The following is a 27041-nucleotide window of genomic DNA, read 5'->3' on the forward strand; positions in this document are numbered from 1 at the left end:
TCCACAAATTCGACTGCCTGAATCTTATCCTTGGTCGCTGCCATTAAATGCGCACCCAAAGGTTTTGTGATACCCATGTACGGTAGCTTTTTCTCCTTGCCCTTCACTTCAACCTCTTTTTCTTTTGAAACCTGTACCTTGAGCGCCAATGGCTCAACCACCTTGTCCGTTTGTACCTCCACTGAGAAATTACCCTTTTCCCCCACCAAGGATCCAATAGCCTGTACACCAATCTCTCTCCTTACCCCTTGCAAAGCAGACCCTTAATTCCCTGCCCCCATTCTTGTATCCCCCCTCTGCCATGCAGTTGACCAGTCCCTTTCCTGCTCACCTCTTTCCGACCTGCCATCGCCCATCTGTGGCCGGGCCTCCACTCCAATGCTCCTCATCTCTTTTCTTACTGGGCTCCTGCTGCGGGGACAAAACATGTCAGCAGTCTCACCCAGCCAGTTATTCCCCCAACCTCTTGGCCCCCAAGCCCACTGCTCCTGTCTTTCACAATCCCACCTAAAACCCCTTCTCTCCTTCTCCCTCCTCCGTACCGCCCTATAACCTTCATCCTCCCACTGCCCCACATATTCCACGATCCCAACTTCATCATCCCTGGAATACCATTGTTGATGCAAGCTCATGCTCGGGTTGAGTCAATCTTCTTCTTGTGAGTCCGGGGCGTCCCCCCCGCCACTCCTTTGGCGTCTTCTCGGCGGGGCCACAGAAACCCCTTCCTGGTCCTCTTCTCTCAGGCGAGGTGTGCTCTCGTCCACCCTGTGGTCCTACTCGCTAGGGGCCGTGCTGCGCCCTCTAGACTGTCCTTGCGCCGACCTAGGAGGGGTCATTCCTAAACCCTCTCCATGATCATCCTCTGGAAAAGAGGGGGCTGCGCAGCGCCCTCCGCCCGCACTCCTCCAAGCCGGGGGGGCCGTTCCACGCCCCTCCCTAACCTCACTAATTGATGGGGACCTCTCTCTCCTTCTCCCACCTGCACTCTTCCGCAGGTATTTACCCCCTTTTCCCCTCTGTCCTGCTGCCCCATCCTACGCCCCATCACCCCCACCGCCGTGGCTCTCTTGACCTGACCCTTTTTGGACACTCCTCATATCCCCTCCCTCCCCTGGTCATTATTAACCCCAACCCTATCTGGCTCCACACCCAAATGCATTTTGCGCCTGGATGCTCTCCTATCAATCTCCCTCCTCAACTTCCTGTCCCTGGATTCCCATACCTCCCCTCTACCAGCCGCAGGGGTGCAAGCCACCACTGCTGTGAAAGCCCCATTTGCCGCTGCTCTACGCTGCGGCCCACCCCCACCTACCTCCCCCTCTCCCGTGACCTCGACCACCGCCCCTTCCAGTTGGGTCTTAGATGCCCTACTAATAATCTCCAGGGCCTCCCTCAGTGCCCTGGCATCCACTAAACCCTTCTTACTGGCTCCCTGGCCCACCATAGTGCACTAAATAAATTGTCTGTGCACTAAAATATGACCCTTTTCTATTCAACTAACTACACTAAGCCCCCAAGCCAGCACCTACCTGTGGACAACTGCCCCTGAAATGGAAAGCCCTGCAAAATAAACCGGGCTATAAAATTAAGATCCTCCTGAAAAGAGTTAATTAAACTCTTATAATTCCCCTAATGAATTTTCTTAACAAATATTATATATGTATATATTCCTTTTTTGTATACCCCTTAAGATTACCCTTGCCCTTGAGGATCCTGCCCCTAACTCCTAAATTGCCCCAGCAGAACAATCCCTGCAAAACAGAAGCACAGTTTTACGCTGGTGGAAAGAAAAGGCCGACCAACACTGACCCTAGCGGCGCGTGAGCCAAACCGCACAGCAAAGCACAGAATTCGCAAACATTTTTTATAAAAACACTGCCCCCTGGATAATATGAGGCTGACAAGCAGAGATGGCCAACACCGAAATGCGGTGCAATCCCTTTAAGGGATCCGCACTGCCTCCCCTGTCCACCGGCTGCTACCGCACGAGAGTGACATAGCAGCAACTGCCAAGCTTAATGGCCCCCCAACAGCCGAGCCGTATGCACCGACTGGTGCCAGGATCTTTACTGTGGAATTCCCCGGCGCCCGCAAGAACCAGCACTAATGCCATATGGCAAACGGGAGCGGATCACAGCCCACTATCACAAATAACCCTAGAATGCCCGATGGGAGACACTACCCGCCGAAAACACCGACGCAAATCCCCCAGGGCACGACAGAAAAGTGTCGGAACTTAATTAATAACAATACCCCACCCCCCAAAGGACCACAACCCCCTGAACTAAAGAACTAGATGACCGCGCAAGACCCGGCGGCCGAAACGGACCCCGGGTAAGCAGAGGTACCTTATTTACGGTAACCTCAGTAAACAAACGTTCTTCTTTTTTTTATTTATTTCTTTTTTTAAATATATATATTACCTACCCGCCCTTAACTATGCTACCACACCTCACCTCACAAAACCCCTACAGTCCCAAATCAGGGAAGGCTCGGGAGCAGGCGACCAGGACTGATCAATATCACGTCCAACCGTCGCCTGTTTCCCGAACCTTCCCTGACCCCTTAAATACCCCCCAGGGGCACTCTACGGCGCAGGCCATCTCACTGGCCTGTGCTGCGCCAAAATGACCCCGGGGGGAAACACTTTGCGTTCCCCCTGGAGCCCCCCATTTAATTCCTCTAATAAACAAAAGAGAATATATGGCATCCTTATATATGACATCCTTAGAAATTCAAGATGTGTACATTCATGACCCGATGCACAGGAGCAAAAATACCTGTGTTTATCTGGAATGGTCAATATTGTTATTTTAAGACCATCACAGTCAGATAAGCCTCAGCACCAAGGTTATTCACAATAGTATTGCCCCTTTGGCAAGTGTCCTTCACGAATAGGGTAACCAAATATTTCCATATATGGACTGTTGGTGAATTGCTTCTTCTTCTTCTTCTTCTTCTTCTTCTTCTTCTTCTTCTTCTTCTTCTTCTTCTTCTTCTTCTTCTTCTTCTTCTTCTTCTTCTTCTTCTTCTTCTTCTTCTTCTTCTTTTGCTAGTCCCACCTACTCCAGTTTATCGGCACTCCATATAGAAGAACAGAACCATTTCCTCCGATAAGATTGAATCTCCAGGCTTCAGAAGCAGAAAAAATGTAAATGGTCCGGAGCCTGGTGTCTAAGAGAAAATCTCTTCTGATACAGGGAGAAAAGGTAGCAGTGGTTCCTTGTGCACACCTATGAGGAAATATCTTCTGAACAGGGAGAAAAGGTAGCAGTGGTTCCTTGGGCACACCTACACGTGAAGCCCGTAATAAAATCCCTGCTGGATCATTATTCACAAAGTTCTCACAGGACGAGACTCAGATACCAATCTCTCCACAGTTACACACCCAAGTTGGTGTCCATAGCGAGTAATATCAGGAAAGGGATTCAGTTTGATACTCACTGACCCTTCACACAAAAATCAGTTGTCATTCAAATGCAGTAGGAAGCAGTTCTCAAGGACAATTACACCCAGAAGATATTTCCCCAGGAGGAGGCTTTAAAATCTTCAAATTGTTAAGTGCTGGCAGCCAGCATCCACCGAGGCTTACTAATGTTTCCACCATTGATTCGTCCCGGGAGGATAGCTTAACGGCAACGTGTGCACCTTGGAAGCAAGACAACACGAAGCAAAACAGGTTCGATCCCCGGGTCCGTGCTTAGGAACCTCTGGGTGTTTAAGCGCGTTATAAATACGCAACTAAGACAACAACAAAAAAAAAACAATTACGCAACTGAAGAAAAAAATCCTGAAATTCCTGTAACAGCGCCTCGATGCCCGCGGGCTGTGTGAGCACTTTAAAAATGCAAAATAAGTAGTCCCGATTCAATACGACAACCAACTTGTGAGACCATACATGGACCGTGACTGGGGAACATGGTGCAGATCGCTCAACTGGATTGCCCCCAAAAAACAGTGAACTGTATTGAGGCAAATCTCAAAATTCTGAACAGCAACCTATATCCAGACAAAGAATAGACCTGCAGATCTGTTGAGTGGAACACTCCCATCCTCAGTCAATTACACACTGACCCACAGGAGTTTGGGAGCCTGTTGATCATTGTATATGGCAATGAAGTGAATGTCCTGCTACCCAACATTTGCTCAGAAATCGGGAGAATGAGGATATGCAAACAGGATGCCCTATCATTTCAATGGCCTTGGCTGCGCTAATACGCCTTCCCTCTAATTCCTTTGATCCCCAGGGATTCCCCTACAAATCAAAAATTGCAAACAAGGGCTCATATTCATGGAGCTCTAATATAAATAAAATGATTAAAAAGTCCTGTGTAAAACTCGTATGAATTTTATTTATGTCACGGCTCATTTTCAACCATTTGCATGGTGGAGAGGAGGGGCAATAGTAATGTACGATTCTGCCTCTCTCCGCCACGCAAATACTTTTGCCAGCATGTATTTTTATGTTGGTGCAAATGCTGTTGATTCCTATGGAATCCTCCGGCCTTATACACATGCAAAAAGCAGGTGGATTCCACAGGAATTCATTGTAAACACTACCTGCCTTGCATACATGGTTGTTGGCATTTAATCATCTTGCATGGCAGAGTGCAAAAGGGTGACATAAAATCGATTATGGCACCTTTTTACACTTCACTTTTTCACTCTTGCCATGCAGAAGTTGAAAATTAAGTGGAGAGAGTTTGTGTACATCAAAGTGCAAACGTAACAGGTCCCCTCAGCGTAATTACTGGGGACTTCCAAAACGAGAGCCCATCAAGTTTTTAATTTTTTTCAAGAGGTTACATTCCGTAATGATGATAGAAGCTCATTCATCCTGCTTGCAAACTGGTAGGAATATTATCTGCCATCAGAAGTTGCCTTCCTGTATCTAGACACCATAAGTATGCTACTGGTTTGTGACCTTAGATGCCTAGATGGATAATAGGGGTGCAGGCAATTAAAACAGATTTTCTTCTGTCATATAAAGCTTTGTGCCCCAGTCACACATCCCTGCCAGCATTCTGTTGTGCCCATTTCATTTTTGCCATTCAGAGTGCATGGTGAGTGGTGTCCTTCTCCCTTGTGTCCCCTAGGGTCCTACTTTCTTTTTCATTTTTTCTTGCCTTTTTCTCGCGGTGCACCTAAAACTTGTTTCCATCTCCAGCTTCCGCTTACCTGTGTCCTGTCGCAACTCCACTCACCCTCCACCCGCCCTCCATTGGTCATCGTCCTTGCTTCTGTGAGTGCATTCATCCAGCACCTCCCCTGCACCCCATTTGGCATCCAGAGTGCAAGGTGAGTGGTGTCCTTCTCCCTGTCTTCCCCTTTCCTTTAAATGTGTCCTTGCTTTGTTTTTCTTGACTTTTTCTCATGGTGCACCTGTTAGAACTGATATAATATTGTTTTGTCCTCATTGTATATGTTGGCCTATGCCCAGTCGCTTTGCGAGGAAAATCCGTATTACAAGGTCGTGACCTCAAGTGAATCGAGCCTCCATTTTAGGTTATAACCGCCATTTTAGTTTATTGTACAAAGTCACCCTGTAGTCTAAAATGGCCGTCTCGTGTGCTCTTGCTCTTGCTTTAACCTCTTTGAAGTATGCAGGAGTCAAGGTAAGTAATAAACTTTCTTTATTTACTTTAATATTAGCCGGCGTCCCGCACAGCGTCCTTCTCATCCACCCCGTCTCTCGCCAACCGTCCTCTATAGAACGTTCCCTCTCACACCCAACATTCTATAAGCCTTTGAGCTCGCGCGCAGGTGAGGATCGAGTGTATGACAATAAACATTAGAATATACATGGAATACTACATCATCCCCCCTTACAAAATTGAGTAAGAGAAAAGTTCTACCTTATAAAAATTTAAACACATGTGTGCTAGGTATAATAAATCAAAACATTTCATAACATAACACATTTGTGCAAAAAAAAAAAAAAAAAACATAAACTGCACCAATTAATACATTTAAGAGATTAACACAATATAGAACTCTTTTACCAACAACCTGTATACTGAAATTACTTAGCTCTGCATGACATAATCTCTGGACCAAAACGGTAACCTCTTTTCCCTAGAACTACGCACACTCCTATTATCAAAAGCTACCACAGCTTGTTGAGTGTTAACATCTTCAACGTGTCTCAACACGTTACCGTTCAGATTCACATTTTCTAATCCATATTGAATATGATCATCACCAAATAAATCTCTTCTCTCGAATCTAACCTGTTTCATTCTTTCATTCTCACCACTCCACATCCATTTACTAACCCTGTCCAAATTTCATACTGATCCTCCCGCAACTCTTACTGCTCTCCTGAACACTTGTAACACCTTGACAGGACTGCTTTATTTAGAGTCACCTTTCTTAACATTTCGTCCAAGCTTGATTCGCACAAAATCTCCTGGTGATATTCTCAACTTAAACTTTTCAGAAGACATAGTATTTACTGGAGACATACTACTCCTAATTAAGTTTTCGTCAGAATTACGTAATCCTGTGCTTACACTTCTCCTACTATTAACCCAAACAGGATTAAGCAAAGTATTTGGAGCTCTTCCCCTCATTAATTCAAAAGGAGAAACCTTCATTCCTCTTTTAACAGACATCCTGGTGCTCCATACTCTCTCCTTAAGAACCTCGTCCACCGGCATGTTGTTACTTAAAGCTAACTCCACTGCCTCTACAATTACACGGTTATATCTCTCCACTAACCCATTGGTTTGTGGGTGATACAATGACGAAAATCTCCATTCAATACCTGATCTCTTGGCAAATTCTCTCATTTCTCCACTTCTGAACTGGACTCCATTATCACTCATTATTATTTTGGGAAATCCTTCCCTTCTGCAGATTTGCATTATGAATTTTATTACCTCATCAGTATCAACTTTTCTCACTGCTTTAACTTCCACCCATCCTGAATAGTAATCAACCAAAACCAATAAGAATTTCTTCTCCCCAATTAACTTCACATATGGTCCAATGATATCAATTCCTACCATCTCCCATGGTGCATCACCTTTGTCAATACACATCGGCTTAGATTTCACTATCCTGCAACTCTTGTCACTGTTCTGACATGGCCAACAATTTCTAATAAACCTCTCAATCATGAGATCCATTCCTGGCCACCAGTATTTCAAACGCACATTGTTCTTAGTGCCAGTAATACCAGGATGACCTTGGTGTGCTTTCTCAATAAGCTCATTCCAAAACTTACGTGGGGGAATCAACTTGTCTCCCCTCACTAAAAATCCATCTTCCATAGACAATTCATCCTTAACCTCCCAATATCTTCTACAACTTTCGCTAACCTCCCTTTTTCAGGCCACCCTTATTCGGTGTATCTTCTTATCTCTTGTAATTCATCATCTTTACTTAATTCTTCAATCCACATTTCCTTTGACGTAACCTCAAAAATGACCGCCACCATCTCTTCATCCAGATCCACACTTGCTTCATCACTCTTTAATGGCAATCTAGATAAATAATCAGCAACGATATTCCTTTTCCCTGGCACATATTTCACTGAAAAATTGTAATCCTGTAATTTCAGACTAAGCCTGGCTAACCTGGGAGAAGCTTTACACATTCCTTTCACTGTAAGAACTTCCATTAAAGGTTTGTGATCTGTCTGAATTACAAATTTGCTTCCCCACAAATTTTTCCTAAAGTAATTCACCGCCCACGAACAGGCTAATAATTCCATTTCAATCACAGAATATCTGCTTTCTCTTTCCAAAATAGCTCTAGAAGCATGACTGATCACCTTCTCATATGCATCTCCATTTATTTGTGTTAAAACTGCTCCTATACCAATCCCGCTGGCATCCACCATAATTTTCGTCAATCTTCCAAACTCGAATCCTCCCAATTCCAAAGAGTCACAAATTTCTCCTTTTATGCATTCAACCGCCTTACTACATTCAGCACTCCATGTAAAAAACGATCTTAATTCGTCTTTATTGTTAGGATTTGGTGACTCTCTGATTGCTTTCATAGCATCTCTTTTGGGCTTATAACCTTTACCATTCACAGTATGCCCTAAATATTCCACTTCTCCCAACCCAAATTTGCATTTGCTTTTCTCAACTTTCAGCCCGACTTCTTGCAATCTCTTCAACACTTCTTTCAACCTCCCATCATGTTCCTCAAATCCCTTACCAAATATAATTATATCATCCTGATATACCAGTGTTCCACTTAAACCTTTCAACACATGCATCATAATTCTTTGAAATACTGCTGCCGCAGATGCTAATCCAAACGGCATACGTCTATACCTAAACAGCCCATGTGGCGTTATAAATGCTGTAATGTCCCTACAATCCTCTGTCAAAGAGATTTGATGGTAAGCGCTCGAAAGATCTAATGTAGAAAACACATCAGCATTACCGATACGATTCAACATTTCAGATATGATAGGGAGTGGAAAAATGTCAGTTATAATATTCTTGTTGACGTCTCTCAAGTCTACGCAAATTCTGATCTTGCCACTTTTCTTCAATGCAACCACAATGGGGCTCACCCATTCAGATGATTCAATTTTTTCTATTACTCCTTCAGACTCCAATGATGCAAGTTCTTGCTCAAACTTATCAGCAATGGCAAAAGGAATTGGCCTGGATTTCGTGTGTTTAACAGGTATTGCTCCCTTCTTGAGACGAATCCTGTGCGCAAAGTTTTTAAGCAAACCCAATTTTAATTTCTCCACTTCCTTTTCTCTAACATTCTCATTACTTTGCGCTTGGCTCCCATTTACTACTAGGATTTGTTCTTCTTCACATGGATCCAGTCTGATCCTCAGTCCAGCTTGGTCTCTCCAACCCAGTACATTCACACCCTATTCCGCTACGTACACCTTCACTTGAGACCGTCTGTCTTTAAACTGAACAATACACGAAAACCATCCAATCATCTTGATTTTGGATCCTTCAAACCCACCAGGATTTGGTATGTCTGACATCTCCATCTTACTTTTGAGACCACGTGTCTCTAAATTCTTCCATGTTTTCTTGGTAATAATCGTCCAAGGTGAACAACTGTCAACCTTCACTTTAAGTTTCCAATTATCAAAAAATACTTCACAACTCGGACATTTAAATTCTCCAGTTGGTGGTTCACGTATCAAAAACACTCTCTTCTTCCGACTCTTCCTCTTCTTCCATAATGGCAGATACTTTCTTCTTCCTTCTACATGTGACCGCGAAATGACCTCTTATGCCACAATTTCCACATTTTTGCCCCAATGCTGGACACTGTTTAGCATAGACATAATGACCCACTCTGCCACAATTATAGCATCTGTCTCCTTCTCTCGGCTGGACATTCTGAAATCTCTGTTCGTATTGAACCTTTGGTTCATACTTTACCCAATTCCTTCCTCGATTTGAACTCCCTCTCTGCTCAAAGTTCTTCATTTTGTTATTTCTTCCTGCATTGACCTCGACTTTATCTTTGTTTTTAACGTTTGCTCCACCCTTGTCCTTTGACCGTAGTACGTTAACCTGGCCTTGTTCTTCTGTTTCTTTCTCCTGTATCTCTTTGCTACTATGCTTCTGCATGCTTTGCACAACCTCCTCTTTCTTGCTCTTCATTTCCTTCGAGCACAATTGACTGTGTTTTACACGTTTAGCAATCGCTATGGTTTCCGGTAGGGATGGATTGCCAACCATCCACAGTCTGTCTTGGACTAAATTGTCCTTAGAGTGAATAATGATCTGATCCCTGATTAACTCATCAAGGGTGATACCATTGCCAAATTGGCAAGTTCGTGATAACACTCTCAATGCAGAAACATATTCTTCAATGCTTTCATGTTCTTTTTGTACCCGTGTGTAGAATTTGTATCTATTTATGGCTACATTAGTTTCTGGAGCATAGTATTTATCCAATTGTCTTATGGCCCTATCATGCTCATCAGCATCACCTGCCTCATCTGCAGTCAATTCTGGTAGCTCTCTGAACTTCCTTTGCCCTTCCAATCCTAGTGCATGCAGTAATAATAACTCCTTCTTCCAAGACGTGAGATCTTCATGTTCAACTGCTTGGATGTAGTTTAACCAGAATTCTTTCCATTCTGACCATAAAACTACAGGTTGGCCTGGCGCCGGAAGAAAACTTGCTGGCGGTTGAATATTGATACCTTGCATAGCTCCGTGGATTAATGATCCTTAGTGATATATTATCAACAACTGTGCAAAACGTGCTTGGAAAACTTCAATTCTCCTACACTATCATGTAATATGTTATATATCACCAATTTCTGATTATGGATTTACTGCTGCCAAAATTATTATTCCAATCTCCAAAAAGTACTGTGACGAAAATGAAGGGATCACTGTCTCCTCTTCATTTTGTTCAGTTCCTGATTGAGCTGTCACATGACCTCGAGCTTCCTGACGGGTCCTTTTTTCTAATATTATGGACGCATCCCACTTTTCAGGCCTCCGCACAAACCAACGCAACGTACGCGTCAGTTCGGAGCATCCGCTCTCCCCATGTGATCAGCTGCACACCAGGCACCAGCACAAGTCAACACGGGCTACTCAGCGTCGACTCGGAGCCCTTCGCTCTCACTTTTCCTGTCAGCACGAACCTACGCAACACTGCGCAATGGTTCGGAGCGGCTGCTCTACACCAGTCTTCTCCTCGTGGGTCCTCAGGACGCCGGCATCCTCGTCGCCATGTGAAGTATGCAGGAGTCAAGGTAAGTAATAAACTTTCCTTATTTACTTTAATATTAGCCGGCGTCCCGCACGGCGTCCTTCTCATCCACCCCGTCTCTCGCCAACCGTCCTCTATAGAACGTTCCCTCTCAGACCCAACATTCTATAAACCTTTGAGCTCGCGCGGAGGCGAGGATCAAGAGTGTATGACAATAAACATTAGAATATACATGGAATACTACACTCTTCAACCCCTGTAGGAGGGTTAATGTCCAACCTGCCTTCAGGCTACATGTTAGGGTCATGTAGACCATGTCCTTTGTTGACCTCGGGATCAGGGGATTACTTGAATTAGCAATGTTAACCTACAAGTATACAAGAACAATAATGCTATCCAAATACGACATGCAAAACATTTGTTTGATCTGTATTAAAGTAATATGTAAAGAGTGTAACGTGAAATTAGAGAATAATAATGTCTGTTAGTAAATGTATTTAAAAGTAAACCGCATGCACGAGATATGTAAATTAGGAAACGAACCTGGCGCGACCCTAGCCCAGTGTATAATTAACTTGTAAGAGGCTGGACATCATTATAACAAACTGTATACATACGCTGATGTCCAGCTAGCAAACCCTGCTCACTGCTCACATTGAACCCTGCTGGTGGTCTCTGTGATGTATTGCCAGCCAAATAGCTATTTGTATACTTTGTTCAATACTGTTCAGTTTTGTAATAAAGATTCTGGGAATCTTTACAAGCCTGTGTCGGTGTATTTTCCTTTGCTTGGTGTAACAGCCTTAATATTGTATTTTTCTGATTCCACAGATGGCGCCCGAATAGGGACCCTCAAGATTGACTTCGTCTCGTTGAAGGTTGGCTCGGCTATCGGACCGGGATCGGACGATGCCAACAGAAACGGCCACTCTAGACAAGAAGTGAATTCCTCGACGAAACTGCACGATCCGATCCCTGAACGGTGAGCTGTAGCCCGAGACGACGTCTTGACGAGGGTCCATGTATCGAGGTGGGTAAATTTGCCGAAAATCACCAGACACATGGGTCCTTAACATTGTCCTTAGTAACCCGATCGGGCCTCCCAGTCCTTTGGTCAGGTGAATCGTGTCCCGATTCTTAATCTAACCCTGACAATTTGAATTTGGAGCATTGTACTCGCGAGCACAATTATTTAACCAGGTAACACCAGAACTTTGATATGCCTGGGAAATTGTCTGCCTGCTTTAGGGCATTATTCCGCAGCGACAGACAATCTTTGGAAGATAGCCGTCCCGCACCACAGGAGGGGTCGCTGGCATGTACTATGTACTGTAAGAAAGGCTTTGGTAGTATAGCATTTAATGACATTTGGCACAGACAGACCAGACATAATTCTAAACTTCGGTGGCCAACCAATGGTAGTTTTGAAATCCCTTGTATAGAATATTTGGAGTCTGTATTAGTAAAGAAAAAGGCTAGACCTGCAGCATTTGACGCATTGCACAGTTGGAAAACAGAAGATTTGCAGCAACAAAAGAGTAGAGAGAAACATATGCGTAGACATATGACAAGTGTCGAAAAGGCACGGTTATATGATCAAAATAAACAATTGGAGTCAGTTAGGAACACGGACAGGGCGTTTCAATTAGGCATTCAGAAAATCTACCCTTTAAAAGATTTTCATACATCAGATGAATTGATTAATAAACTTTTGCATGAACGAAGGCCCAATGCCTCCACGCCACCTCCGTACGTCCCTCCTCCTGGCGCTTTGCCCCTTCCCGTTGTTGTTTCCCCTCCTATAGTTCGTCTGGTCCTCCCTGCTGTTCTTCCTGTTGTTCTTCCAGCTGTCGCTCCTTTGCCTGCCCCCTTGCCTCCACCTGTTGATATTCAGAATGTGTCTACTCTCGCTCTTCCAAGTGATTCTGCATCGCTTGTAGTAGACCAGGGAGCGAGACCAGGGGTTATGACTCGTAATATTGTGTCCCCAGACAAAAAGAGTGAATTGATTGCTTGGGCTAAACATTGTATGGAGAAGGGTGAACAAGTCAATGTTTTTTCCACACTCGAAAATTTAAAAAGTATTCCTGAGAAAAATGTTTTTATTGAAGGATTAGGGACTCATTTGAGTATAATGTGGAATAGATTAAATGATGAAGATTTCCCACAGGGGTTACGGGATTTGAACACCTTAGCGTTGTCCAGAGATACTGCGGAGAAGGTATATGAGCATGTTGAGAGGATGTTTGAGTATAGGAAGGAGTTGGAAGGGTTACAGAATGAGGAAGCAGATGGTGGTAGTTTAGGTATTATATACTTACAGAAACGGTTTTCTCCTCGCCGTGAATTAAAAGGTGAGGAAGCGTGAATTTGTATAAAGGATGCGATAAGATGGATTTCGAATAAGTCGATAACTCCAGATGAAGTATATGACACATATAGTCAGTATACGTTAGAAATGCAAAGGAAAGTGATACAGGTGATGGTAGAGTACCTGCAGAATGAGTGTGTGAAAAGAAAGATTTGTTGTCCCGCAGAATTGTCGAGTGTTTATAAGAGAGCTTTTTCGATTGATACTTCATCGACTGCCCTAGCGCTTGATTCGGCTCTGTTGCTTAGTAAGCGTTCAGAGCTGCCTACTTCTCAGTTGCCTTTGAGAGAGGTCCCTCCGACATTTGTCCCGAAAGTTGAGATTGCGGCTGATGCTGCACGAGGTATAGTCGCCGGAGAAATTCCTGCACATTACGTATCACAGTTTGTTCACATCCCATTTTCAAGACAGGAAGTGAACACCATAAAGCAATCTATTCACGATATAAGAAAGAATCCGACCGGGTTCATAAAGAAATAGAGTCGGTCTTACAGTCGTCGGTATTCACCTTAAGTGATATTGACCTATTATTTCCCGTACTCCTGCCAGTTGATTTGTGGAAACAGATTAGGACTATAGATGACATACCTGGGTTGGGAGATACATGGGATAACATGGTTAGGCTAGATAGAGAAAGACCAGCTGGCGAACGACCGCCTCAAGTGATATTAACCTTGCCTGATAGAATTATTGTAAAATTGAAAACTATAGTTCCTGAAAAGAGAATCATTTGGGACAAGCTTACGGCCTGTGTCCAAGGAAAGTCTGAGGGTGCTACCGATTTCTTCAATCGATTCGAGCAGGTATTCTCAGATTTCAGTGGACAAGACTTAGGCACAGAGTCAGGGAAAAGGCTGTTTTTCGACAAATTTGTACGTGGATTGCTGCCTGACATCCAGTTACAGATTATGTCTTCTGAAAGCGCTTGGCAGGCGAAGTCTCAATCAGAAGTACTGCATATGGCTCAGTACTATGAAAATCGTGTAAATACTGAAAAGGAAAAACTTGAGAAAAAAAAGGGTGACCTGAAAACTAAAGTTTTATTACAGCAGATTGTTAGAAACCCTAGAGGGGGTAATCAATTTAGAGGTCAGTACATTCCACAGGGAAGTGCGCCCTTGGCTCCGGTAACCATTAACCAGTGTGCCTATTGCCGGCAGGAAGGCCACTGGCGTGCACAATGTCCGACCTTGCAGCAAAGGTCATTTGGGAACATGGGTAGATGATCCAGAGGTCGCCCAGGTGCAGGGGGCCCTGGCAGAGGTCAGTTTGCACCAGAATCACAGCAACCTCCTTCACAAGATAAGCAAGTTTTGAATGTGGATAATAGAAACATTTTTGATCACCCTTCTGCCGCGTACCTCTCTGAAGAGCTTCCTTTTGATAATATTCTGTTTCGCTAGGATTGCCCGAAGCAGGATTTGGAACCTACGCCTATTCCCGTTCATCAGAAAGGCCCCTACGTTGAGATGGCGGTGGGAAATAGGAAGCATCTATTTTTAGTAGACACGAGAGCACAGATATGTTCCATTGATCATTCACGGGTTCCAAATATTCCCCTGTCAGGGCAGTCCAACGTTTCCGTAGGGTTTTCAGGCACAACTGTAGTTTGTCTAGTCTCTTTGCCGGTACCGATAACACTAGGTCCCTTCACGGAACAGTGTCCATTTCTACTTACCACAAACTGTGGGGAGAACTTGCTGGGGCTAAATTTGTTGAAGGCATTGCATGCCGTATAACATTGTTCTCCGGACGGAGTTCGGTTAACAATTTCACCTCAGCAATCACTCGCCTCTCAGTTTTTGACTCGACCTTTACTGCCAGAATTCAGTAATGTTCCAGAAAGCTTATGGGCAATTGATGATAATGATGTGGACATTCTTCAAATTGAACCTGTTAAAATTATTTTGAAACATGGAGTAAAATTGCCTCGCATCCCGCAATATAAGATCTCAGTTGAAGGCGAACAGGCTTTGAAATGTATAGTTTCTGATTTTGTACATCGTGGAGTAATTGAGGAGATTACGGGTAGCCTATGTAACAGCCCCATTTTGCCAGTATACAAAAAAGGTGATAATGCGATTCCCTTTCGTTTTTATAATTGATTTACGTGCTATTAAAAAAATGGTGGCTCCTCAATTTCCTATTGTACCTGATGTTACAACGATACTAACCATGATTCCGGCTTCTGCCACTCATTTTAGTGTTGTTGATCTTAAAAACGCGTTTTTCAGAATTCCCATACACAAGGATAGCAGGTATTTGTTTGCGTTTACCCTAGGTGGACGCTCGTTCACATTCACTCGTGAACCACAAGGGTACACTGAGAGTCCAAGTATTTATAGTAGGGCATTGAAGGAGCAGCTCTATACTCTCGAGTTGCCTACTACTTGCACATTACTACAGTATGTAGATGACCTCCTCTTGGCTGCTGATTCTGAGAGCGCCTGTAAAGAAGGCACCGTGTTGTTGCTTTGTCATCTAGCGAAACATGGCCACAAAGCTTCACTTAAAAAATTCCAATATTGTTGTCAGGAGGTCGCCTATTTAGGCGACCTCCTGTCAAAGGAGGGAAGATGGTTGACACCTGAACGAATAAAGACTATTTCTGGCATGTCTGTCCCAAATACGCAGAAGGAAGTTAGAGCCCTGATAGGTATGGCTTTGTATTGTAGATTGTGGATCCCTAACTTTTCGTTAACGATTAAACCAATGCTGGCTTTGACAAAGAAGGGAATTTCTTTGGCATTGCCATGGACTTTGGAACACCAGACAGCATTTGATTTGCTCAAATCCGCGCTGTATTCAGCGCCGGTTTTAGGAACTCCGAATTATGACAAGGCCTTTGTATTGTTTGTGCATGAACGTGATGGATGTGCTTTGGCTGTATTAACGCAGGAGCATGGAGGGAAGAATAGGCCGTGCGGTTACTATTCCTCCGCCCTTGATCGTGTAGCATGCACTTTGCCAAGATGTTTGCGTGCTGTTTCTGCTGCTGCTGCATCTGTAAAACAGAGTGAGGGAATGGTCCTGGGTCATGCTTTAACCCTAATGGTACCTCATTGTGTAGATATTTTATTGAATAGAACTCAAACGCAACACCTCACTTCTGCACGGTTGACAAGATATGAACTAATCTTGTTTGCCCCCCACATTCAAATTCAGAGGTGTTGTGTATTAAATCCGGCTGAACTTTTACCTGTCTCGCAAGATACTGTTGATGGTGACCAAACGTCACACGATTGCCTTTATGTGACACAACAGGAGACTAAAGGCAGAATCGATTTGAAAGACATGCCTTTGAATAGCCCACAAGGAGAGCTATTTTGTGATGGGTCTTGTTTTAAACTTCCAGACAGTACATCCACGGCTGCTTATGCCGTCACTACCTTAAACACGATTGTGGAAACCAAACGAATTATGCATAATTCCGCGCAGGCCGCAGAAATTATAGCGCTAACTCGAGCTTGTGAACTTTCTGAAGGGCTTACAGTAAATATATATACCGATAGTCAGTATGCTTTTGAGGTGGTCCACAATTTCGGTAGACTTTGGAAAGAACAAGGTTTCTTGACCTCGCACGGAACGAAAATTCAGCACGGCGCTTTAATAGTGCGATTACTTTCAGCACTCGCACTCCCTGTTCAGTTAGCTATTATAAAATGTTCAGCACATCAAAAGGTTACAGATGATGTAGGAAAAGGGAATGCTTTCGCCGATCAGATAGCTAAACAAACTGCCACCGATTTCAGTTCAGAAATGTATGCTGTAAGAGAAACTGTAAATATTTGCACTTTGGGTGAAAGTATCGATGCTGTAAAAGACATTCAAGCAGATGCTACCATAGAGGAAACTAAGAGATGGATCGAGGGTGCAGGAAGACTGGATGATGATGGGTGTTGGGTGGACAATATTGAAGGAAAATGGTTACTCCCTGACGCCTACATTACAATGATGGTTATTATGGCTCATGGTCCGACACATTTTTGTGCACGTAAATTGACTAAAATGCTACACAGTGTATGGGCCAATGATAAGATTTTCAAAACTGCGGAGCGTTTTGTCCAAGGCTGCATGGTCTGCTTGCAGCACAATGTAGGAAAAGGTACCTCGACTCCTAGAGGAAGTTTCCCTCCACCTTCTGTTCCGTTTGAGGTTATTCACTTGGATTTTATTGAAATGGAACGTTGTAACAATCTTAAATATGTGTTGGTTATCATTTGTGCCTTTAGTAAGTGGGTTGAGGCCTTCCCGGTTAGAGATGCAATGGCCATAACCACGGCAAAAACTCTGTTGAAAGAGTTTTTTCCTAGGTTCGGGCTGCCGAGAGTGATCTGGTCAGATAATGGGCCACACTTTATTGCTACTGTAATCCTACAAATTTGCAAAGGATTACAGATTGACAAATGGTTCCATTCGGCCAGACATGCCCAAGTGCTGGATTAGTGGAAAGGCATAACGGCATTATAAAGAACAAGCTCGCTAAGACGTGTGCTGGCACTAAGTTAAAATGGCCGGACGCCTTACCGATCATGTTACTGTTGATGAGAACAACCCCTCAAACTAAGACTGGGCTCTCTCCCTTTGAGGTGGTAATGGGGAGACCTGCTAATATTTGGGGTTTGCCAAAAAGCAGTTCACTACGGACATAGAAAATGTGTTTCTTTCAGATTACTGTAACCAGTTGACTAAAAATCTGTTTTCAATTTATCACCAGGTGCAAGAGGCATTACCTGTATGCTACGAGGGTCCCGGTCACAGTCTATGACCGGGGGACTGGATCCTCACAAAGGTTTTTGAGAAGTCGTCTTGCCTTGCACCTCGGTGGAGGGGTCCCTACCAAGTCCTGCTAGTTACTCAGACTGCTGTGCGGGTAGCGGGTCGTAAGAACTGGATCCATGTGACGCACACCAAACGGATCGCACAGCCCGTGCCATACGATACAGAAGATACAGAATCCCTTCCCACTGCTGTAACTAGCGTGCCTGAAACAGCAACAACCAACAAGGGAGAATCGGAGACCGTTCCGGAATCCGCAAGGCCAGATAAAACGGCCATCTTGTCTCCACACTCCCCAACAGTGGAACTTCAGGATCAATCCTTTTCTGATCCCATTTCCGTTCATTCGCCACTTCTAGGAGGAAGTGACGACACTTTGTCCTCACCAGAAACTGCGAAATATAATTTGCGTCCAAGGAAGTAAACGTACAGCATGGTCTGACTGTGCGATTGAAAAAAAAAATCATTTGAGGGCTTGTCTTTTGGCCGACTGTACGGGAAGATTCTGTTGGCTAAGGGTTGTGGGAAAGACATTAAGAAGACGCGCGACTGGAGTCACCAGCAAACGAACAATTGGTGTTTTTTTCAGTTGAAGACTACAATGCCTGCACTCGCTACCGCTCGTACCGAACTTTTAGATAAACATGTGACTAGCAGAGACAATGATAAAGCATGTGAGGGGACCCCCAAAGTATATTGTTGCCTTTTTGTGATAATTACTGGATTTTTAGTAACTGTTGGTTTTGGGTTATGGTATCTGGAGGACTTTTTACCTATTGAAAATGTATCTGTTATCCCCACTCCTTCCGTGCAATTGCATACTTTATCGCCTAGAGATTCTTTGCATAGACGGAACTATCAGAATAATACCCTTTTGTTAATTATGAATGCCACTCATGCAATTTTAAATAAGACCAATTGTTGGATCTGTTCACATCTACCGCAACATGGGGATAAGGGGCTAGGTTGGTATATTTATCCTTTACCTTTGACAACTGCCTGTTACGCTTCTCGTAGAGCACTATTTTTTGGCCGATGGAATGACAGCATCTCAGGGAACTTTGATGGTACAAATTTAAATAGCTTTGAAAAGCATGTTTTGATGCCCCTGGGTTGCTCGTTTTTTGCAAATAGAAGTAAGCCAAACATTGCTTCTGTCAGGCCCTCTGATAGACTGTCTCGTCCTTTTCAGTCTTTAATCTCTTTCAAAATGGCTCCTATAGGCAATAAGGATGTCACGCCTCCATCTTAGTCTGTTAACCATAGCCCCGATTCAGTATCCTTCTGCATACAGAGGAATGGAACACGGTCAATGGGTAATTTTAGAAAGTGCGCCAACGTTGCGAATTTGACTAGTGAGAACAGACCTCTGTACGTAGGCGAACCTGTCTATTTTGTTTGCGGTAATGTGGCATTTCCATGGTTGCCCAGGGATTGGCAAGGAACCTGCTATTTAGGGATTCTACTACCTGGGGTGTTTATTGGTAGTACTGCAGATGTTTCGAAAACTCGTCCACAACAAGGTGTGAAAGGGGATACTCCAGCGCAAACTCTAGGACATATCATGAAATCCTTTGTGCCATATTTTGGGCAAATTACGAATTCAGAAGATATCAGGGGACTAGTGAGAGTATTGGAGAGAACCATCAATTGGACCACTGACATACTCTATAATATGACGTTAGAACAGAAAGCGATAAGATTAGTGGCTCTTCAGAACCGGATGGCATTAGATGTCATTCTGGCCGAGCGTGGAGGAGTGTGTAAATTAGTGGGGTCCGCTTGCTGCCTTTACGTACCAGACTCCTCTCTGACGATCTTTAGGGCTATCCAAAATCTACATGTTCTTAGTTCAGAAGTACATGTTCCTGAGGGAAAGTGGGAACTTAGTGCATGTTTTTGGGACCTCCTACGGTCATGGGGATGGAAGTTGTTTTCGGCCCTGCTGATTATCTTGGGAAGTTTTCTGTTTCTTTGCTGTTGTATACAGTGTCTCCCTGGTATATGCTCAGTATTAAGGGGATGTTGCGCGCAAGTAACAAGTGTATTAGGGCATAAAATATACGCCCCAGAGAAGGTTTCCAAAAAGTATGTGTTAAGAGAAACTCTGGTGTCAGATCTAATGGCAATAGATATGTCAGACAATGATTCAGGATGTATAGATATTGAAGTGAGGAGTTAGTCGCCAAGTGATTGAAGGTAGTTTAGCGCTTGGCATAGGCCAAAAGGAGGGTTTGTTAGAACTGATATAATATTGTTTCGACCTCATTGTATATGTTGGCCTATGCCCAGTCGCTTTGCGAGGAAAATCCGTATTACAAGGTCGTGACCTCAAGTGAATCGAGCCTCCATTTTAGGTTAGAACCGCCATTTTGGTTTATTATGCAAAGTCACCCTGTGGTCTAAAATGGCCGTCTCGTGTGCTCTTGTTCTTGCTTTAACCTCTTCAACCTCTGTAGGAGGGTTAATGTCCAACCTGCCTTCAGGCTACATGTTAGGGTCATGTAGACCATGTCCTTTGTTGACCTCGGGATCAGGGGATTACTTGAATTAGCAATGTTAACCTACAAGTATACAAGAACAATAATGCTATCCAAATACGACATGCAAAACATTTGTTTGATCTGTATTAAAGTAATATGTAAAGAGTGTAATGTGAAATTAGAGAATAATAATGTCTGTTAGTAAATGTATTTAAAAGTAAACCATATGCACGAGATATGTAAATTAGGAAACGAACCTGGCGTGACCCTAGCCCAGTGTATAATTAACTTGTAAGAGGCTGGAAATCATTACAACAAACTGTATAAATACGCTGATGTCCAGCTAGCAAACCCTGCTCACTGCTCACATTGAACCCTGCTGGTGGTCTCTGTGATGTATTGACAGCCAAATAGCTATTTGTGTACTTTGTTCAATACTGTTCAATTTTGTAATAAAGATTCTGGGAATCTTTATAAGCCCGTGTCAGTGTATTTTCCTTTGCTTGGTGTAGCAGCCGTAATATTGTATTTTTCTGATTCCACACACCTAGTGCTCCTCTGCCCCTCATGTTCCTGCTTACCTGTGTCCTGTCTGCTATCCGCCCGCCTTCCCCCAGCCCTCCGTTGGTTGTGTCCTCACTTCTGCAAGTGCCTTCATCCAGCAACTCCCCTGCACCCCATTAGCTATCTGGAGTGCAGGGTGAGGGGTGTCCTTCTCCCTTGTGTCCCCCTTTCATTTTCATTTTTTCTTGCCTTGTTTTTTTGCCTTTTTCTCACAGCACAGCTCAATGCTCCTCTGCCCCTCATGCTCCTGCTTGCCTGTGTCCTGTCTGCCCTCCCCTTGCCCTCCCCCACCCTCCATTGGTTGTTGTCTTCACTTCTGCAAGTGCCTTCATCCAGCACCTACCCTTCACCCCATTTGCCATCCGGAGTGCAGGGTGAGGGGTGTCCTTCTCCCTTGTGTACCCCTTTCATTTTCATTTTTCTTGCCTTTTTCTCGCAGCACATGTAGTGCTCCTCTTTGCCTCATGCCCCCGCTTCTCTTTGTCTTGTCTGCCCACCACTCACCCACCCTCCCACCCCCCATTGACAAGAGACCTCCTCTTAGTACAGCCAACAAGGGCAGCCACCTGTGGCGAAGAGCCCAGAGGCAAAGGGCAGCTCCATCCGTAGCAGCTCCAGACTGTGTTCGTCAGTGGAGCATGCAGTGTAGCCATCAAACAGCAGCGACTGACAAGGTAAGAAAGATGAGGGCAGGGGGGAGAAGCCATTACTGCTCCCCATTTAAACTGTCCCATCACTTGTATTTCTTCTTGTTACACAAATATTTTAGTCTGCTGCACATCGTCCACATTTGTATTCTCCTTTTTGGGCACTTAGGCCCATCCAGGAATCTTGCATCTTGATGTTCTTGCATTTTCTGTTGTATGTTGAATCCTTTGCCTTTTCCCTCTATCCAGGATTCTCGCATCTAGGTGTTTTTGCTTGTTCTGTTGTATGTTAAATTGTAGGCTTTTTCCCTCTATTCAGGATTCTCACATCTAGGTGTTGTTTTTTCCTGTTCTGTTGTAGGTTGAATCCTAGGCCTTTTCCCTATTTCCTGGATTAGTGCATCTAGGTGTGTTTTTCTTGGTCTGATCTATGTTGAATCCTAGACCTTTCCCTCTAACCAAGATTCTTGCATCTAGATGCTTTTGTCTGCACTCGTGTTTGTTGAAACCTACGGTTTTCACTTGAATCTAGATGTTTGCACTGCTGCTGTGTTGTAGTTGGCTTCATGCTTCTCCCTCACCCACTCTCAGGATTCTCTTGGACGCCCTGTTCCCTTCCCTCCTACTCTTCTCACCCTTGTCACCTGGTGGTCTCTGGACACCATTGCTCTGTGTTGGTCTCATCCTAACAGCCATTCCCCTGCTCCACCTGAATTTTAAGGACAGCATTGCCTCTGTTGTCTCAGCCTTTGCAGACTCTGTGACCATTCCTTGCCCACTGGCTCCTCCCACTTCTCCTCTAGCACTACTTTGTGCACCCTGTCGTCTAAGTGCAAGAGAACTTATTCACTTGCACTTATGTACCCTTTTCCTCCCTCCCTCTTGAGCATCACGCTTTCCCCTTCTGCTTCTGCACTTGCACGCTCCTTATTGTCTCTTGACCTAGTAGGAACATTATCATCTGTCATTTTCCCTGTCCCCCTCCTTCTTCTCCCCTATTCCCCCAGTCAACATCATGCTTGTTGCGGCACTTACACAATGTGAATTGTCTCTCGACCGAGTAGGAATGTTATTGTCTGTCTTTTTCCCTGCCCCCCCTAACCTTCACCTCCCCTTCCTCACCCTTCCCATTATGCTTGTTACAGCACTTGCATAATCCGAATTGTCTCCGGACCCAGTAGGAACGTTATTGTCTGTCATCTTCCTTCTGTCCCCTCTCCCCATCTTCCTGTTTACGGCACGTGCATGATCCAAATTGCCTCTCGACCTAGTAGGAACATTATTGCTTTGACTTCTCCCTGCTGTCATGCCTGCGCCATGGGCGCATACATTTGCGATCAATATGGAACTTATTCCCCATTTGCGAGATTTTGGTGCTTTTCTATTTTTCCCAACAAACTACACTTACCACAATGCACTTGGCTATAACCATCTATTCCTGGCCATTCCTATTCGTCATCTTCGGAACTACAATCCCCAGAAGCCCTAGGGATCAGCTCTGCTTCCACCAGCTCAGGAACAGAGAGGGAGGAGGCAGATTGTGTGCAGGTGTGCTGATCCAGGTGCGACCAATTAGCCTGCTTCTGTGCTGGGCTGGGCGGTATAAAAGCTGCTGTCCGCAGGGGCTCAGTCTCTTGCATTAAGAGTCATTCCAGCACCTTTTTGCTTCGAGCTACGGATCTTTGTATGCGGTTCCTTCTTACTCCGGCTTTTGATCAATTGCCCTGCCGGGCTCTCTGCTTTGCAGCCGATCAAGCTCTGCTGCTTTCCAGCTTCCGCCTTTGCCCTGTCGGGCTCTTTGCTTTGCAGCCGATCACGCTCTGCTGCTTTCCAGCTTCCGCCATTGCCCTGCTGGGCTCTCTGCTTTGCAGCCGATCACGCTCTGCTGCTTTCCAGCCTCTGCCTTTGCCCTTCTGGGCTTCTGCCTTGCAGCCGATTACGCTCAGCTGCTACCTTCCGCCCTGGTCTTCCAGGCTCCTGCCCTGCCGCCTGCCTCACTCCGGCTGCCTACAGTCCTTGTCCTCTGGGCTCCCTACCTTGCAGTTTACAGTCCTCTGCATCCTTCTACAGTCAGCGGCCCTGCTCCTCTGGGCTTACTCCTTGCTGCCGGTCCTTCTGGGCTCCGTGCCGTGCAGCCTGCTTTACTCCACTGCCTTAAGCCCTTTCCCTCTGGGCTCCCTACCTTACAGCCCTGCTCCTGTGGGCTTGCTCATTGCTTTCCTGCTCCTCTGAGCTCTCAACCTTGTTCCTTACTGTCCTCTGCTATCCAATCCTGTTACACGACTTTCCCTTCATTTCCTTCTACTAGTTTGCTATCGACTTCCTTTTTCCTGGATTTGTCGGTTAGTATCTTCTCTTGTACTGTTTGTAGACCCTTCTGTACAGAGCTTGTCTGTTGGTTTCCGTCAGGCAACCTCTGCCCCTTCCCTTGTCTCGTTTCTATGTTACAGACACCCATAGCTGTTGTTCCAAGCCATTCTCATTACTTTCGCTGTGTGTGTACTTATCTGTCCACCTTACTTCGGCACAACCACCCAAACCCTTCCTGGGTGTCCTGTGCCACTCTTAACAGGGTGCCATCCCGTGACACCTGCCCCCCCATCTTCACCTCCCCTTCCCTGCCCCTTCTTCTTGTTAAAGCACTTGCACAATCCAAATGTCTCAAGACCTAGTAGGAACGTTGTGTTTGGTTTTTTTCTCCACCATACCGCCCCTCCCTTGTCTTCATGCGCCTTGACAAACCCATTTGGTTGTATGGGTGCATTATAAATACACAAAAATAAATAAATAAATGCCAGTTCAGGTGAGATGTGTTCACATTTCTTTATCTTCTGTAAGTCTCAATGCATGATTTTTGAATTCCCTGAAGAAGGCCAACTGCTTTTCTGGAAGACCAAGATAAAGTCAATTTTCGAAATCAAGTGGCAGTGAAGATGAGGCTTTCGTGGTTGTCACCGTATTTAAAAAAGGACTGACAAGGAAGTAGATGCCTACGTGTGCAAGGGTAAGAAAAACAAGATTTCACTGCAACATATAATTGTGGTGTCAGGAACAAATCAGTATCTAACATTATTCCCTGATTCTGCATAGCCGTAATAGGGCACGGACAGCTCCCAAAGGAATAGGGCCAAATAGTAGTGCCCAAGGCACTTGTTGCTGCATTGATGGCAATAACTTCTGTTTTGTTCTGATTGATTTTAAGAGAATTCCAATCCATCCAGTCCTTTAAACTTTTAAGACAATCCCTAAATTCACAAGAGGATGCAGCTCTGACCGCAGGCAGCTTGACCAAAATGTGGGTATCATCTGCATCATTTTAGAAACAGAACCCCCGTTTATGGATCAAGTAAACTTAAGGACTAATAGGGCAGGGATTAAGATGATCCCTGTGGAATACCACTCAACCCAAGACAACCAGCAACCCAAACACACATCCTGTCACCTAGCTACCCACTTACTGGAGCATCCACCCGCCCACCAGGTAACCATTCATACATCCACAGAGGCACCTGACAACTAGGGGAAGCAACGTGGCATGGTGGCACTCATCTCATAGTCTAGCTAGGTACCCCCACTTCGGGAAAGCAAGGCACCATACTGGGACACCCATCCATCTGCAAACCATTGCACACTCATAAATAAGCACAAGCCATCTACCTGGGGCACCCCAATTCCCAGATGCGTAGGGATACACAACCAGGAGAAAAACATGCATGCATCCATCCAGGCACTCAAACACCAGCCCACCTGGACAATCAATAAACTGAGGTACAGACAGTGACACTCCGCACAGTGCATGAGAAGGGATTCTGTTGGCAATCTGCTTGCATTGTCAGGTGGGTGGTAGTACATGTCTTGTCCCAGGTGGATAGCTCAGGGGCAACGTGCTCACCTTGGAAACAAGAGGACACAAAGCAGAACAGGCTCGATCCCCGGGTCCGCGCTTTGAAACCTCTGGTAATTATACGCGTTATAAATACGTAACTAAGACATATTCCTGTTACAGCGCCTAGATGCCCCCGGGCTGTGTGAGCGCTTTAAAAAAATGCAATGCAGAGGTACTGTGCTGCGTGGGCAGAGTAGAGAACATAAATGTAGACACATTGAAGCAAAGGTACATCGCATCACCTGCAAGCCAGATGTGTCCTTGAGACATGGAGGCAAATCCTCAGCCATGTTTGCACCCCACGAATAATGACACAAAGGCACCCAAAGCTCTTAAATGATTGCTTGCTAAGTGGGAATAGTCTGTACAGCCCCGTGTTTATTCCATGCGTTTATGTTCTTGAAGCTTTTCATTACATAAAACAAATGGATGACTACAGGTCACAGAATGCAATGAAGAAACATAGCACTTACTGAATTATTTACATATGGCAAGGGTCAACTTGACCCTTGTGTTCCACACTCATTATGTGAAGCTTCAGAATACAGGTGGCCTCAGTTGCATTCTTTCCACACTTGAATTTGAGGATCTCCTAAAATATACAGGAACTTCAGAACCGCTTTTCCCCAGAGACATCAGGGTATACCCACCAGCCACGTGGACATTATCGTGTCTTGGGAGGCAGACAGATGTTCTCGCTTTCCTGGCTTCAAAGTGCTCCTTGTAGCATCCTGCAGGGACATTGAGCCATCCTCCAACCCATATTTTACCAGAATAACTCCAGAGACATTCAGGTGCTCCTAACTCCTGTAATGAACCCCTACGTCCTCCTATAACTCTCCCACGAGCAAGTAATGCACCCCACCTGGAGAGTTAAGCAGCTGTTGCTGAACACTGGGGAAGCCTGGATTACACCCACCAGAATTCTCCGTGTGTGAGTTGGGGGATCTCCTCTACCAAATTCACAGCATAGTTAAAGCGCCATTGTCGTCTTTGTTCAGCTATTAAAACTCGTGTGGGTTCACCGGATCATGAAGCACGCCCCCCACTGTTGACGAAATGGTAGCTTGGGTCAAATGTGAGGACAGTGAATAAGAATGAGCTCATACCACATAATCAGGAGGGGGTGGGGGGATGGTTGGGGTGATTAAGTTCTTCAGAAAAAGCTAAAATGTTCTCATGGTACGAGGTATAAACAGTGAATGTTAAACTGCAATTTGATGTATGCTGACTATGATGATTTACCAATAAAACCAAATTGAAAACTCCATGGTATTGACATAACCAATAGATTGCCGATTGGGCCGGCTTGCTTCTGCAACCAATAGATTGCCGATTGGGCCGGCTTGCTTCTGCAACCAATAGATTGCCGATTGGGCCGGCTTTGCAAGTCGACCCAATCGGCAATCTATTGGTTATGTCAATGAGGAGGAGTGAGTCTGAGTGGGACCGGCCATCCCTTGGGTAATGGTTTAGGGGGCAGGTACAAGGATTCCTCGCAGTGCAAGACACCAAGGGCCAGATTCTCGAAAAGCATTGCTAATGAAAGGAGCACAGCGAACGCTTTGAGAAATTATCAAGTCCCCTAATTCACAAGGCATTTCAGGAGGGGCTGGATTTCAGCACAAACATGCGCT

Source organism: Ambystoma mexicanum, chromosome 4q (assembly GCF_040938575.1).
Source record: "Ambystoma mexicanum isolate Mex_15411 chromosome 4q, UKY_AmexF1_1, whole genome shotgun sequence".
NCBI lineage: Eukaryota > Metazoa > Chordata > Amphibia > Caudata > Ambystomatidae > Ambystoma > Ambystoma mexicanum.